Source organism: Aedes albopictus, chromosome 1, assembly GCF_035046485.1.
Source record: "Aedes albopictus strain Foshan chromosome 1, AalbF5, whole genome shotgun sequence".
In the NCBI taxonomy this organism is placed as follows: Eukaryota; Metazoa; Arthropoda; class Insecta; order Diptera; family Culicidae; genus Aedes; species Aedes albopictus.
Window position 1 is genome coordinate 276,352,350 of NC_085136.1, and position 17,687 is coordinate 276,370,036.

At 44.8% G+C, this 17,687-nt stretch overlaps 1 protein-coding gene and 1 long non-coding RNA gene across 2 annotated transcripts in view; both read right to left on the bottom strand.

The window, feature by feature from the left end:
- The window catches only part of LOC115259474 (uncharacterized), a 730,118-nt gene that overhangs the window by 510,602 nt on the left and 201,829 nt on the right, over positions 1–17,687 (bottom strand). The gene's annotated exons all lie outside the window — the stretch shown is intronic.
- LOC134287457 (uncharacterized) lies at positions 6,827–7,441 on the bottom strand. Its single transcript, XR_009997319.1, has 3 exons — positions 7,173–7,441; positions 7,034–7,109; positions 6,827–6,975 (listed from the first exon to the last, which is right to left on the bottom strand). It is a non-coding gene; the product is annotated as an uncharacterized LOC134287457 (long non-coding RNA).

Genomic DNA, 17,687 nt, shown 5'->3' on the forward strand with positions numbered 1-17,687 from the left:
AAGAAACTCTTTCCTCGAAAAAATCTCATCGAATTCCAAGAGATAATGAAGCGGTACAAAAACCTAAAGGAATTCTAGAAAAAACTTCTTGAAGAATCCCAAGTTCTGTTTTAAGGAAATTCCAAGTGATTGCACTGGCGAATTCCTTGGGATTTCGTAGAAGTGTCCCAGGAGTATTTTGGTTTGGCTTTGATTTTGAAGATTTTCGATGAGGTGTAAACATTCAAATATGCACATCAAGTTACTCTTAACAACAATTTTCCCGGTAATCATTCCAAATTCCCGATTTTTTCCCGCTTTTTTCCCGGTCGTTCCGAATTCCCGTCTTTTTCCCGGTTTTCCCGTTTTTCCCGGTTCGGTGGCCACCCTGCTAACTACAAAGATCCAAAATTCCTTTCATGTTTCCTGCACCAGCTTTTTCCGAGATTTCTATCGGGATTTCTTTAGGTGTTCCTTCAGAAGTACCTTCGAGGATTCGAGAATTCGGGATCAACGAATTCATTCTGATATTCATCTAGGAATTCTTGCAGTTCCTTCTGAGATGCATCTAGGAGTTCCTTGTAGGATTGCTTCAGGTAGGAGTTCTTTTTGAAATTCCTACTAGATCGGGGCTGCCTAACTTTTCTCGCGGCCCATGATCCGGATCAATTTTTCAACAAAATTGCCACCATAGCTAAGTGGATAAGTTGAATTTAAATTTCGAAACATGTATTCACTAGCCCAAACATCAGGCTTTAGTATGATGCTAAAAGATCTCGTATGTGACCTCTTTTGCGATCATACGGACCAAAAATGTATGAAGCGAGCGATACAGGTTGGGCAGCCTTGTCCTAGATGCATGTAATTGTTCCCTCTGGTATTCCTCAAGGGGTTCCTCAGAGAGTTCATCCTGAGATTTTTTTCTAAGAATTCTTCAAGAAATCCTCCATGAACTCCTTCTAGGTTTCTACCAGTCTTGTGCAGCTGGCACTAAAAAGCCGCAATATTAACAATCCACTTCTTCCACCTTCAACGCTACAGTCGATTTTATCTCACGAAACCTATTGCAAGCCTATCCATATACAGAAGAACAAAAGTTGTTTACAAAGTTCTTACAAATTCTTAACATAAGGAGTTTGAACACACACCACTACCACACAGGCATTTGGATTGGTCAATTTGCTAACAAACACATTCGCGACGAACGCATTGATACGGCGAGAGCACTCACCACGCTCTTTCTTTGCAAATATTCTGAGCAGCCCAACACATGTTACCAGTCGTTCCGACGTAAAGCTAGGTTGACTGTCATTTGACAGCGCCAGGATGAAGGTCAATTGGTTAAGTATTATTGCATGGCGCAATAAACACAGACATAGCTCGCCTTTCTACCATTATTACTTCTGGAGTTCTCCAGCACTTTGTTCTGAGATTACAATAGATGTTCCTTTTGGGATCGCTTCAGAAGCTCTTTACAAAAAAATTTCATCTACGGAAGTACTTGTGAAAAAATCTGACATCACTGGTATAGATTCCCAGTTAAACGTGGGGAAAAATCATTAAAATGAGGATTTTATTTCATTTTTCAGTTTGTAAGTTGCGATAGACGAAAACGATGCGAACGAACTCGACGATTCGGATTCGGAAGAAGAATGTCCACTTTCAATCGATGCTTCCGTTTTATAAACGATTCGCTGTGCAGCATCAAATCAAAGCCATAACACTCTAGTAAAACTTATAACGGTTCGTGGCCTCAGCAGGTTTGTGAGACTTTGTCGCGGTCTATTGTAGTTTTCGTCTGTATAATTGAAATTCAGGAATGTGTTTGTGTTGTTTGTTTCCATTCTTTGTGTTTGCTGGTCACCCGACAAGGACGCAGCCAACATTAGCAGCTACCAACACCCTGTTGAGTGCCTCACTACATGGCTTTGTCTTTAATGGTAGGAGATGGTGGTAGCGAAAGGAGGCCATTAGTCTGGTAGATCCTGAATTGAAATCAAATTGGGCTAGCTGTGTTAAATTTCTTGACCATTCCGGTCACGGAAACAGAATGCACTGATCGAAAATTACTTGAGCGATTCCGTTTGAAGTGCATACCTCGCATTAACAATGACAGTCCGTGTATGCCACTGTTTACAACTGCCGAACAAAGGCGCAAACGCCGAATTGTCATTTTCATAGGGGAGCTGCAAAGGCCTCCCAAACCAGCTGATTTTCGACGTCAAATGAAAAGGCCCATTTCTTGAGATCCGTAAACCGTTAGAAGTGAAGTAGGACTTGGTTTGAAAGAATAACGTGTTGCTTGATCGAAGGTTTTATTGGGAATGACAAGTAAAAGAAAACTTCTTAACTCTACTTTTAAACTATGGGTTGCTGTGATCCAATTGCTAGGTTCACAATCGGCTAGGTTCACCCCATCTCAATTGGAGACACCGATCATCGTCCGGAGGTATTTATTGAAATCGAGCTGAATCTAGCGCCTTTGTAAAAATGTCAGCTTGCTGGTCGTTCGTTGATATTGGTTCGATCTTGATTCTTCCGACCGCTACATGATCTCTAACGAAGTAGTGTTTAATGTCAATATGTTTGACTCGTTTGGATTCTGAATTCTTGGCGAGTCCGATACATCCTCTGTTGTCTTCATACAGGATAGTGCTCTCGTTTGGATCCTTGAATTTCATGTCTTCTAATATTCCGGCAAGCTAAATTCCTTCGGATACCGCTGCGCTCAGTGCAACATATTCTGCTTCGCTTGAAGATGTGGATACAGTGGCTTGCTTTCTGTTAGCCCAGGAAACAGGGCATCCATGGACCTTGAACAAGTATCCAGTCACCGACTTCCGGTCTTCAACATCTGTTGCCCAGTCAGCATCCACATACCCCACCAGCGGTGTACTGGATTCAGACCTCTTGAAGGTCAGTCCCATCGTGGTTGTTCCTTTGAGGTATCGGGTAATCCGCTTCAACGATGTCCAGTGGCTTTCAGTCGGGTTTTGCTGGAACCGTCCCAAGTAACTGATAGGAAAGCACAGATCCGGTCTTACGCATAACATCTGGTACATGATACTGCCAAGAAGTTCTCGATACGGATGACTTGTTCTATTTCCATCTCTTGTCAATTGGAGCCCCTTCTCCATCGGGGTATGTGTTGGATTGCAGGTACTCAAGCTGAATTTGTCCAGGATCTTTAAAGCTGCGGCTTCTTGTGACAATTTCATTGTTCCTGCGTTTCTGTCATAATCGATTCGAATACCGAGAAAAAATCTGGTCTCTCCACAATCCGTCATTTTGAATTCGCTTGAAAGGGTCTTCTTGAGTTTCTGAATACTGGATAAGTTTCGGCCGACAATCAGCACGTCATCCACGTATAGCACCAGATAGATCTCGTCACCTTTCCTTGACAACGTGCACTAACAGTAATCCCTCTTGGAACGGACGAACCCCAGCTTCAGCAACACTTCATTGAACCGGTTGTTCCAGCAGCGCGGAGCTTGTTTCAATCCGTAAAGCGATTTTTGAAGCTTGCCACCAGTCCTCCTTTGGCTTTTACTCCTTTCGGCACTTCCATATACAGGTCCTCATCCAGGTTACCATATAAAAACGCTGTTTTAACGTCCATCTGGTGAACGTGATATCCATGGTGAACACTGACAGCCAACACAGTCCGCACAGTAGCCAGCCGAGCCACAGGAGCAAAGGTTTCATCAAAATCTACTCCAGGCCGCTGCAGGAACCCCTTGACTACCAATAGAGCCTTGTATCGAACACGTTCGCCGGTCTCATCTTCCTTCAGCCGGAACACCCATTTGGTTTTCAGAGGCTTCATTCAATGCCATGGAGTCGAGTTCATCACGCAAAACCTGGTACCATTGGTCACGATCGTCATGGGATGCAATTTCGTCATACATTTCAGGAACATCTGAGAGGGAATGCAGATCTACAACAGTGGCACTGAATCCGGTAAGTAAGTTGAGGAACTTACCCGGAAGTTTGCGCTCCCGTTCACTGCGCCTCGGTGATGGTTCGCCAAACCGGCCGGAACTTACATCACGATCTGAATGCGAAGGGAGCGCGGAGTCCACCTCAACTTCACCCAAATCTTCATCATCAGTAAGTTCTTACGCCTCAGTCTGGACATCCGGTTGGACTGCTTGAACATCAGCCTGGACTTCTTCCCCCTCTTGCGCGTATGTCATCGGTACTATCAGTTGCTCCAATCCAGATTTTTCTCAATCTTCAGCATACGGGAAGTACTGCTCGTTGAATTTGACATCCCGAGCAATAACGATTCGTCTGGTAAATTTGTTCCATAGTCTGTACCCATTCGGCGCGTATCCGACCATCAACAGCTCCTGACTCTAGGGATCCAGCTTTTTCCTATATTGACCGGGAAACCACGCGAAGGCTTGACAACCGAAAACTCGCAACTTCTCCAGTGAAGGTTTCTCCTTATACCACGATTCAGCAGGCGTCAAATTCCGGGGCAGCGCTGCAGTTGGACTCCGATTCATGATGTACACGCCCGTCAAAACTGCTTCTCCCCAGAGTGACTTCGGAACCTTGGAATCGATTAGCATTGTACGTACCTTCTCCACCAATGTCCGATTAAACCGCTCCGCTACTCCATTTTGTTGCGGAGAATAGGCAACCGTTTGCTCGATCTGTATTCCTTTGGCTGCATAGAATTTGAGTTGACTTCCAGAACAATATTCGCTTCCCTGATCAACCATTAGCTTCGAGATTGCCGCACCGTGTGCCGCTGTGGCCATCGCTTCAAACTCTTGGAATTTCGCGAAAACTTCAGACTTTTCAGGTATACAGCAGCGAAGTGAGTATAATCGTCAATGAATGACACAAAATAACGGCTACCATCCCACGATTGGTCCCCATACGTCCGAATGAATCCGTTGAAGTGGCCTTGCTTGTTGCTCTTTCCGCGAGCCGTTGAAAGGATCTCTGCAATGCTTACCAAGAACACATACTTCGCAAAAATCCAGTTTCTGTGGTTTGAACTTCACACCAGTTACAAGATCTTCTTGAACTAGCGCCGTCATGCTTCCTTCACTTAAATGGCCGAGGCGGCGGTGCCACAGCTTGATGTCTTCAACATTTGCCATGTTAGCACTCACCTGATGAACTTCGAGCTTCAGAACGCATAGGTTTCCACGGAGGTGCGCCGTCGCAATAACCACGCCATCTTTCCTCAGGGTTGCAATCTTTCCATTGAACAGGACTTCAACGTCAGCGTTTGTCAGCTTCTTAACGGACAACAGGTACTCTCGAAGGGACGGCACGAACAGGACATCTCTTGCTTCCATGATCACTCCACGGTTACTCAATCCCTTGATCACGCCTGATTTCTTCGCGACCAGAGATTCTCTATGCTTTGCCACGTTAATAATTGCCTTGTGTTCCAGCTCCTTCAACGATGAAAAGTGTTTCTTCGAGTTTACTAGATGCTCGCTAGCACCCGAATCCAGCAGAAATTCCAGGTTCCTGTCGCTCTCTTGCTGAGCTGAACCGCTGTCCGCCATGAACACCACCGACTTGGAACCGGAAGCCACATTTACATCACCTTTGTTCATCCTGCAGTCGCGCTTCATGTGGCCCTTCTTTCCGCAGGCGTGACACTTTCCGGTGAATTTTTCCTTCGTCTGCTTCTTCTTTCCAATAAACGCCGCAGGTTTTTCTTCAAAACTGTGCATCCTGTCCATCCTTTTGGATTCTTCACTGAGTAGCCGAGTCTTCATCAGTTCGTACGTCAGCTCATCCTCCGGGAGATTCTCCAACGCCGTCATCAACGGGTCAAACGATTCGGGTAGGGTGAGACTCAGTGCTGAACAGACATCACCCTCCTCAAGTTTGGAGCCAGCCACACGAAGCTGCCGGATAAGGTCCTCGAACTGCAGCAGATGTCCACGAAGCGATTTACCTTCCTGCAGACGGAGGCGCGCAATCTGCTTCCTAATGACGGTCCGCCTTCCTTCCGACTTCCTGGCGAAAGTTTCTTCGAGGGCCCTCCACATATCCTTTGAGGTCTTTTTTTCCCGAACACATCCGAGGTATTCATCCGCAATCAAGCTTACCAGCAACGACTTGGCCTTACGATCCATTTCTTGGAACTTGGTCGCCGCAGCCGCTTCCACCGGAGCATCTTTTTCTACCGCGTCCCACACACCAGAAGCTTCAAGGTACACCTGGACTCTGAATTTCCAGGTATCGTATCCATTTCCCGCAAACTGAGGGATTCCATGGATGGCCGCTCCCTTATGCTTGTCGCCCATAACCTCTTGAGATCCGCAAACCGTTAGAAGTGAAGTAGGACTCGGTTTGAAACGTTTGAAAGAATAACGTGTTGCTTGATCGAAGGTTTTATTGGGAATGACAAGTAAAAGAAAACTTCTTAACTCTACTTTAAAACTATGGGTTGCTGTGATCCAATTGCTAGGTTCACAACACCATTGGCTCAAGGGATGACACACAAATGACAGATGACAGCAAACTCTCTAGCATTTAAGTGTCCCACACAATGCATACGTTTGCGTGACAGTAGTTTGACACATTTCCCACTGTTAAAAAAACGCAAACCTCGGCGGAACGGACGCTATGTGTTCCAGGCTTTACTCGCACTCTCGAGGGAGCATACCATTGCTCTACTGACATTATTAGAGGATTCACTAAACAGCGTAAACTGATTTAACTGATTAAACGTCGCAATCACCAAGGCGTTTATGATTATTTCATTCGCAATTTCATGAAACATTTCTGGTGTTGATTGTGAATCGGAAGAAAAGAAGCGACTTCCAAGTTTCTAATCGTTTTAATAGACCGATAAAAACTTCCTAAAAATAACAAACAGGGTTTAGTTTCTTCATGTTTTTCGTTTAAGTTACCGTATTACATTTAGTTCTTTTCTTATAGTTCGCAGTACTTCTTTCTTCTGCTTCTTCTTTGTTGCTCGGAACCTTGTTCTTACAAGTTGATCTTCGGCTATTTCTAGAAACTATTTTATTATTTCACGGTGTTCGTAATTATTTAGTTCAAATAGACTTACCGGTGAATACCGTATTAAACGTTTAATTAACTGCTGTCCAATTATTTTAGCTTTTGGACTTTGCTATCTAAACAACCTGGGCAAAGGATAGAAATTCACAATTTAGGATTTAAAAGGCTAAGTATTATCAAAATGTTACCATCTGAATTCTCCTGAATCGCTGGCTAATTCGGTGCACAGGATTACGTTAGGTAATAGATAGAATTATAGATACATTCTAGTAATAAGATTTCAAACCAAGCACAACTTCAATCGTTTTTCTTTCTCGGGTAAATTGCATAGTCATCCAGCCTCTGATGACGTTTCTTCGCTCTATCGCATGACAGTGTCATCTCACATGTCAACGACGGGTTACCATTCGCATCGTATTGTCTCAGTGAGACGCGTCGGCCAAGGGGTCATCACATCTGGCGTTCGGTTTGAATATGTCGTATGTTTGTTGGGATTTCTACGCAGATTTGACCTTTTCGAATTGAACGCCAGATTTCAATAATTAGATAATCATGGCTTACACAGTTATTTAATCTGTTTTGTGAATAGGCCTTTCCAGTTGGCAGGTCCGTATATGCCGCTGATTACAACTGCCGAACAAAGGCGTAAACGCTGAACTGTCATTTTCATAGGAGAACTGTCAATTACCCCCAATATCAGCTGATTGTAAACGTCTTCTGGTTAGGCCTATACCACTATACCCCTTATATTTTGACAAACTCTATGCGAGTGAGGAAAATAATAACACGTGAGCTTATGAGGATTATGAGCCTCTGTACGAATCTGACTTCTATGCTAGCACCACGATAGGTACAATGACGTTAATAATGTTAGACATGTGCCGTATATCAATCAAAACGTGGCTGCTTTGTAATTCCGTTTGCTGTGGTGATCTCCAGGACTCCAGGTGTAACGATAAAGCATTCGGTGTTGAAAGAAGGTTCAACGTTTGGCCATGTTATTGGAGCCATGTGTGTCATTGAATCGTAGTTAGTTTTCGTTAGTCAGTAAGTGGACGTTGCACTTCCCAATCGTCGGTCTGAATTCCTCCTCTTGGCCTGGGTAAGCTTTTAGATCCCCTATAATGATCTTGATGTCGTGACTTTTGCAGGGATTGTAGAGTGCATCTTTGTTATCATCAGTGATTCCGGAGTGAGAACTGTGCACGTTGATTATGAGAAAGTTGACGAATAGGCTCTTGATCCAACCTGCACATTCTTCCGTCGATCGGCGCCAAGCACATTGCACAATGGGTCCAGAGCAGCATTTACGAAGACAAAAATGTTTGTGCCTAAACCATAAGTTTTAGATACATGGTGTCTTTGGGAAAGTTTCTTCATATTTTTCAACCTTTTTTCGCATCATTGTGAGATTAGGGTGGTCCCTCTAGTTTAGCTGATCCAAACATCTGCTTTTTTAATAGTTTTATGTACGTTTACAAAATGTTCTACAAAGTTGTAAAAGAACTCATGCGGAGCAAGTTTGCCGAAGAAACCATTATTCTATCTCTTATGGTTCCTAACTTATAATTTTTTGAAAGAATCATGTTAGGGTGATCCATTAAATTCAGTTTTCTTGCAATAACTTTTAATCCATTCGTTTCTCGTAAGAACTTTCTTCCGAGCACTTCTAGAACTATCAATGACGCATATTTTTTCCAAAGAGGTCAATGTTCTATCTCTCATAGTTAAAAAGATATTGGCTTTTTTCTTCAAAACATCACTTTTTTCAAAAATTCATATCTCAAAAAGGAGCAAATAAATTTTCAATCGCCGAATTGCATTGAAAAGATCGTACTCTGTTCTATTGATGGTGAAAAAATTGTGAGTACCTTTTTTGTTTGAAGCTTTTTATTGATTTTTGAAAATACGGTTTTTTACATAGAAAATCAGCTGTAACTCTTAAAATCGATGAGATACAAACTTGGCGTCTTCGACAATATTGTGAGTTTTTGGATGCTCTGAAAGTGCTCAGAACAAAGTATAGCGCAAAAATCAACGCATAAAATTATATTGAATAAACACGGATTTTCATGTGGAAAACGATACAATTCAAGCAGATTTAACTGGTCTTTGCTAGATAAATCAAAGTAGCTTGATGAATGGCCATCCATTTAATTTTAGAACCAATGTTTATTTATACTGTCATCACCATTAAGGCACAATGATGGTAATATATTGTAAATTACGTATTTTTGATAGGCTTTTACGTTAACATCAACATTATCAGTGATTCACATTTTCGCTATCCATGAATTAAAGAAATAAAATTAAAACTTAGTTGATAGAAAATAGCTCAAAACCACTTTTTGAGTTGAGTATATTGACGGAATGTAGAATATAAACAAGTTTAAACTTTTTTGACATGGTTACTTCGATCTATCTAACAAAGACGATTAGAATTTTCTTAAAATGTTTTGTTTTCCATATGAAAATCCGTTTTTACTCATTATAATTTTATGCGTTGATTTTTTTGCTATACTTTGTTCTGAGCACTTTCAGAGCATCCAAAAACTCACAATATTGTCGAAGACGCCAAGTTTGTATCTCATCGATTTTAAGAGTTACAGCTGATTTTCTATGTAAAAAACCGTATTTTCAAAAATCAATAAAAAGCTTCAAACAAAAAAGGTACTCACAATTTTTCCACCATCAATAGAACAGAGTACGATCTTTTCAATGCAATTCAGCGATTGAAAATTTATTTGCTCCTTTTTGAGATATGAATTTTTGAAGAAAAGTGATGTTTTGAAGAAAAAAGCCAATATCTTTTTAACTATGAGAGATAGAACATTGATCTCTTTGGAAAAAATATGCGTCATTGATAGTTCTAGAAGTGCTCGGAAGAAAGTTTTTACGAGAAAAGAATGGATTAAAAGTTATTGCAAGAAAACTGAATTTCATGGATCACCCTAACATGATTCTTTTAAAAAAATATAAGTTAGGAACCATAAGAGATAGAATAATGGTTTCTTCGCAAACTTGCTCCGAATAAGTTCTTTCACAACTTTGTAGAACATTTTGTAAACGTACATAAAACTATTAAAAAGCAGATGTTTGGATCAGCTAAACTAGAGGGACCACCCTAATCTCACAATGATGAGAAAAAAATATGAAGAAACTTTCCCAAAGACACCATGTATCTAAAACTTAAGATTTAGGCACAAACATTTTTGTCTTCGTAAATGCGGCTCTGGACCCATTGTGCATTGCTCTTCACGAAGAAAGCAGTTCTCAACTCACGTGTGTTGCCGCGGCTCTAGTAGATGCTATGATGCCGAATCCTAGATCTTTCAATAGATCGGCGAGCATGCGGATGATCCTGGTGAAGTTCAGAGCTCGACAGATCAAGGATGGAAGAAAATCACATCAAGCGATAAATGATACAGGATACGAATAATCCAAGATAGCCTTGTTCTTTCAGTAGCATGGTGCCGACGCCTCACACCGTGCTCGTATCACCGTGCAATCAAAGCATCTGATGCACGGTTTATTCCGTGATGACCCGTTATCGGATCATGTTACAAGTCGTGATAAATTTTATTCATCACAATTTAGGCCACTTATGCATCCGTAAACCGCATTCATTATTAGAAATAATATATTCATAAGCATATCTTCAAGTTAAATAAGTAAGAATGCTCAAAAAGTGAATGAAATCGCGAATTTATCTTTTCGACTTCATGATAGCGATCGCATCGCGCCCGCACATGACGAGCGAATCATTCTTCTCGGACCGTAGTTTGTTATGATGCTTGACGACAAAATGTTATCGTTGTTGCTATGATCGCGCGATGCCTTTCAACCGCGACACATTTGAAATCTGATCATGATCACTAGATTTCCATCCTTGCGACAGATCCACGTAACAAGCTTCCAATCGCAATTCTATCTTCATGGCTGGGGTTGGTCTTGGTTCATGTAAAAATGTTGCATAACTCTCTGTTGCAATTGGTTTCGACTCACGGGGGTGCTACGGTGATCTGATTTTGTTGCCGCTTATCGTGGTCAGCCAGAACTCACCAGTACTAACATTCACTCAATACAGCAGCGGGAGCAAATGAAGAAAAATGCACCTTAGAAAGAAGTTTTGTGTGTCTTTTTACAAAGAATTAGTACTCCGCAGGAACATGGTTCAAATACTGACACGCTCAAGTTCAAAATAGTTCATTCATTTTGCTTTTTCATGCTCAACACATTATTGAGATCTAATCTGAAATAAGCGTTTTGACTCGATATCCCTCGTAAAAAGGTAAACATTCCACTTTCACGATTGTGTTGGTGAACATCTTGACAGGAGTATAAATTTATGCTCCACGTAAGGAGGCACAATCCAACCTGTCAAACTCCATAGAGAAAAAATAGGATGCCGTCCCCTTGTTTCGACTGGATCGCAGGGTCGGGCACCAACCTCCCAACGTTCCGGACGACCATGGTGCACAGTTGAGCTTAGAATCTCTCACTGAGAGTCGGGCGTTAATCAGTTGCTCCTAACATGAGGAACAGATTCTATTGTGAGCCGCTCTTCATGGAGAACAGACGCTAAGGCTTGCAGATGCAAACCTCCTTCCCCAGCTCCTTCCCTGTCAGCCTACGACCAAAGGTCCCAACGGGGTTCCTGTGATTGCTCACAGGTGGAGGTGGGAATAGAACTCCCTCCAGAACACTACATTAGATAAAAAATGTGGCAATTACATGGACTAATTTGATTGACATGTCGTGAGTGCCAACATACAAAATAATCCTTAGAAAAGTTCTACTTCTGGCATATGTGTGGGGAGGATTACATCATGTTATTCCATTCATCTGTTTTATGCAACCATGAACCGTATCACGTCCGTACTGGGAACATTTTATTGCGATTTTATGACCGTTGTCATCGGTTTGTTGGATGGCCGAAATGCCTACCAACCACCGAAACCATCGCGTAGGTAGAACTTGCTGATTCTGTCAATATCGTTCACCGCATCGCGTTCTACCGTCAAAATCTTGCTTCCATATTTTACGCCTTTTTCGTGCGGGCAACTATAGGAAAACACTCACCATCGCCACACCCCCTCCCTCACCATCCACCTAGTGAATTGAATATGATGTAGTCATAAATGTATACCTTTTTTATGGACCCACACCCCACAGTGCGGCTGTCAGCATTTCCACGAAACACGAAACGGCCATCAATGTGATCGATATCACGAAATCCGTCACGTTCGTCACCCAACGACGACGACGACGACGACGGATGGCATGTGCGGCTGGCTGCACCTATGGTAGGTACATGACTCAACCCTTTATGGGTAAACTACACCTTCCCCCGATAGAATGTAAGCCGTTTATGTTCGACTTGTGTCAACGTCGTCTGCTGGGAAACTTCATTGGATCGGTTATGTTAGCAGGTCGACAGGATACGGAATGTGGCAAACTGGTTTACAACTCTCTATAATCAGATTTGGGAACGGCCAAACTGGAAGGGTTCGTTCCGTTCCCTACCTACAGCTTCTAACACTGAGGGTGTGAATTTGTTGGTTTAGTGACGGACTGGCAGATTTATTAACACTACGCCACGCGATCCTCCCTAATGACCCTTTTTCCAGTTTTTCATGACACCAACCAACTCGACGGCGGATTCGTGTCACCGACATGTTTTGTCCTCGCAGCTCATAAAGTCAAACGAAACTCTACGAAGTTTAACCTTAATTGTTTGAATTATTCTCAACAACTTTCCAATTAGCTAATTATAAGAAAACTGCACGTGGAAAGTGACCAGAAGTTTTGCACCTCGAACAAACAAACCGCGCCGCCGACCGACCGACCGACCAACAATGCGGAAGCGACAGCGAAAGAAACGTCTTTCCAACAAACACCAGTCCGAGAGCCGCGGGAAGTTTTTTCCCCACGGCAACGACCAACGTGGCAACAAAAGAAAATCAACGCCCAGCAGGAAAGCGAAAAGTTTCATAATTGCTAATTTATAGTGTAACTCCTCGCGTTGGCTCGTTTTGGTGGACGCCGCGCCGCTGCTGTGCCGCTCGCCCGCCAACAAAAAGCATTTCCGGAGAAATCTAGGCGAGGACAATCCACCGACCAACCGGGGATCTTTTGATTCGATGTTGAATGAGAAAGCTTCCTTTGGAACGCGATTCAATTAGCGTAGAGTTTCTGCAGCATCATAAGTTTAAATAACACTTCTTAGAATGATCTGTGGTGAAATTTCTATGGTAGTTTCTAGATATGTAAGTTGTTTAAGGATTCCTATTATCTAGAGCGATTGAAGCAACCGGATGTTGCTGCCACATACTGTTGCAGTCTAGTCTATACTTCTATAATTGTCTTGTCATTATCAATGCTTGCAACACATCGGAGATGCAATACAAGAAGCAAGCAAGCACGCAATACAAAATTCAATACAAGCAGCCTGGCCTACTGTGCAGCGTCTTGATGTGGATATTGATGTAGCAATAAAGCTATATAGAACGGGGATATCTCGTCCAACCGTTCAGCATCGTATGAAACATATAAGTCCTGTTCAACGACGCAGGTTGAACTTGCTCGAAGTTGCTGCATCTTGCTCTTACCCATTTGTCATCAAACGGGTAATAGCGGGATGCAGCAACTTCGAGCAAGTTCAACCTACGTCGTTGAACAGGACTATAGTTCCTCAATATTTTAGGCGCGCGAACTACAGCTTAGGAGAACGCAGGAGAACGCGCATCCCCACCATGTCGGTCAAGCATATTGGTCTATATGCTGATGGGCCTCAGGGTGGTTTTCCCGCTTTTGGCAATAGGACCAGGCTCTGTCTCTTTCATCCTTCTGTGAAAACTCCCTCGTCCAGAAATTTCTGCATAGTAGATTTGAACATCCCGGGAGCCTCTACAATAGCTACTTTTAAGGTCAAGTGGAGGATAAGGGACATTGCTATCCCCGAAAGTTCCACATCGGTGACGCTCTCCTCATCGCCAGCCCCAGGCCCCCAGCTGTCCTACGAAAGGTGGCCAAGGACTAGGGTCATGATGCGGTAACTCGAGAGACCATTTACACCCTCGGTGTGCCTCAATATTCTGTTTATGGTAATCTTTTTGAGCACCTTCCCCGCCGCGCCGTGTCGATCAAGCATAATGGTCGATATGCCGACGGATCTCCGGGTGGTTTCCCCACCTTTGGCAATAGAACCAGGCTCTACCGCTTGCAAACTTCTGGGAAAAATCTCTCGTCCAGGAATTCCTGCATAGCAGACCTGAACAAAACGCAATAGCTACTTTAAAGGCCAAGTTCGGAACTCCGTCCGTACCTAAGGCCTTACCTACTCTAAGGGACTTTGCTATCCCCGCAAGCTCCTCATCGGTGGAACGAAAGGAGGCCAAGGACTAGGATCATGACGCGGAAAATCCCCTCGATGATCCCCTCCAACATCTCTGGAGATTGCTCTTCTGGAGCCATTACACCTCTCGTCTTGGCCAGCACGATCCTGTAGGCATCACCTTACGGATTCACATTGGCACTCTGACAGAGCCCTTCGAAGCCCTTATTTTGGTCTTCAACACGACTTTTGCAGCGGCGAACAACACCCACCGTCCGTTTCGCTCTTCCTCAGATCGTGCTCGCTGTATTCGCCGGTTAGCCCGTAGGCAGGCGCGGTGCAGGTCCACAATCGCTTGAGTCCACAAGTAAGCCGGTGGTCTCCCATTTCTAGGGTGAACTCGCCTAGGCATGCTCTCATGCATCGCAAGCATGTGAGAGCATCGCTACCAGCTCGTCATCGCTTAAACTGAGTAGGCTTCGCTCACGGCGGAACGCTTCCCTAAATACCCCTTAATCGAAGTTTGATGTCTTCCTCCTTCGAAGGCCTGACCTTGGCCTAGCCGTCTCTTCCTCTACCCGCTGCTTGCTGTTGTAGTAGATACTGTAGCGAACTGCTGCCAGCTATCGTCTACTCTCCAGTTCGAACTACCTGTTAGGTCAGTTCTACAAAAAGTCACGTCAATAATCGACTCCACAACGTTCCGACTAAAGGTACTCCTGGCATCGACATTAGGCAGGTCGTCATCTAGTATGGCCAGTGTCTCCAAAAGGGTCTGACTCTGCTGGCTCGTGAAACGGCTTCCCCATTCCACGGCCCAGGCATTGAAGTTCACCGCTATTGCCACCGGCCTTCACCCAGTCAGCACGGTCATCATACAGTCCAGCATCCAAGCGAACTGCTCGATCGACCACCGCGGAGGAGCATAGAAGCTACAGAAGAGATTCCGCTTATTTTGGCGACCACTAAGGTAGTAGACTAGACACCGACTCCTGAACGGCGTATTTACCCATTGTTCATATCGCCGCCACCTTTCTGGACTCATCCGCGACCCAATTGCCGTTGGCGGCGCGTACTCTGTATGGGTGCGCTATGATGGCGATATCCGTCCCTTACTCAGAAACCGCCTGACAAAGCAGCAGCTTACCTGCGTCACAGTAGTGGTTCAGGTTCAGCTGCATTACCTGCAGTGTGATTTGTTCACTATGGCTTTCTTGAAGGCCGGGCATCTTGGACCACCCGTTGGGTGTCTGTTGTTCACGGATTTCTCGGAACTAATCAAACACATGAGTGGACTCGTTCAGCCGCATCGTCTGCATAGCTTGCCCCTGTCAGGACCTTTGCAGTCCCATGACTTGTGCCCTGGTTTCAGACCCCTGAAGCTAACCTCCGGCTCATTAAAGGTCAGATGGCATACTGACCAGCCCACCTTGATCTTTACTACTTTAACGGAATTATTTACGTCCGCCACATGTAGCTGTACCTATTACTCGTATCCTGCTGGCTTCTTTCGTAACCGAACGGCTGCGGTAGCCACCTGCACCTTGCACTGTTGCCGCAGTGCCGTGACGAGCTCTTCCGCTTCAGTGTCCTCGTCTAGGTTCTTCACCTTTAGAGTCGCCTCTGCTGTAAGAGCCCTCACCTCGACCCCTTTGCCAAGGACCTCTTCCGCCAGACTTTTGTAGGCGGCGCCCTTGCGCTCCTTGTCTCGATTGAGCTCTAGGATCATTTCACCCGTACGAGTACGTCTGATACTGCGCACGTCGGCTCCCAGATCCACGAGCTTGGCTTCGCATCGCCTTCAAGACGTCTGAGTACTTCGACTATCTTGATGATTAGCGCGTCGCCTTGCGCGCTCTTGGCACTTACTCTTTTACGCCTTGGTTTGGCGTCCCTAACCTCCACGACTTGCGTTTTTTTCTTCTTCCTCTTCTGTACGACTTTCGTACAAGGAGGGCCTTCACCTTGGTTCGCCCTAGTCTGTGGTTGCTGACGGCCTAACAACGATTTTTTTTTTTTGTAAAATTTTGTTTATTTGTATTTATACGATCGCAACCCCCTGTTTCCTTACGGGCACCGCCAGACAGCTCCTCATCTTGAGCGACGCCAAGCTTGAGGGTCTTGGAGCCGACGTACGCAGTATTAGACGTACTCGTACGGGTAAGATGATCCTGGAGCTGAAGCGCCAGAAGGAACACAAGGGCGCCGCCTACAAGAGGCTGGCAGAAGAGGTCCTTGGTGAGGGTGTGCAGGTGAGGGCTCTGACACATGAGGCGACTCTGAAGGTCAATATGAGATCACCGAAGTGGAAGAGCTCGTCACGGCACTGCGGCAACAGTGCGATGTGCAGGTGGCCGCCGCAGCCGTTAAGCTACGGAAAGGGCCAGCAGGGACACAGATAGCTTTGGTTCAGCTTCCTGTGGCGGACGTCAAAAAGTCCGTTAAAGTAGGGAGCATAAAGGTGGGTTGGTGTGTATGTCACCTGACATTCCACGAGCCACCAGAGGTTTGCTTCAGGTGTCTGGAACCAGGGCACAAGTCGTGGGACTGCAAAGGCCCCGACAGGCGCAAACTGTGAAGGCGTTGCGGCGCTGAAGGTCATAAAGCCCAAAGCTGCACGAGTCCGCCCATATGCATGATCTGTACCGGGAAATCCTCGAACAACAGACATCCGATGGGTGGTCCAAGGTGCCCGGCCTTCAAGAAAGCCGTAGTGAACAACAAATCACAGTGCAGGTAACGCAGCTGAACCTGAACCACTGTGATGCGGCTCAGCAACTGCTTTGTCAGGCAGTTTCTGAGTGGGAGACGGATATCGCCATCATATCGGACCCATACCGAGTACCCGTTGGCAACGGCAACTGGGTCGCGGATGGGACCAGAAAAATGGCGGCGATATGGACGACGGGTAAATACCCCGTTCAGGAGTTGGTGTCTACTACCTATGAGGGCTTCGTGGTCGCCAAAGTAAACGGGGTCTTCTTTTGTAGCTGTTATGCGCCTCCGCGGTGGCCGATCGAGCAGTTCACGCAAATGCTGGACCGCTTAACGACCGTGCTAGCAGGGCGAAGGCCGGTGGTAATAGCGGGCGACTTTAATGCCTGGGCCGTGGAATGGGGAAGCCGTTTCACGAACCAGCGGGGTCAGATCCTGCTAGAAACACTGGCCATCTTAGATGTCGACTTGGCTAATGTCGGTACCAAGAGTACCTTTAGGGTCTGTGTCAATTGGCGAATTAAAATTAATTTTTACTTAAATTTGACAGTTCAACACTTAAACTTGACAGTTCTCCTAAGGAAATAATTATCGAACTGTCAAGTTTAATTGAAAATTAATTTTAATTCGCCAATTGACACAGACCCTTAGT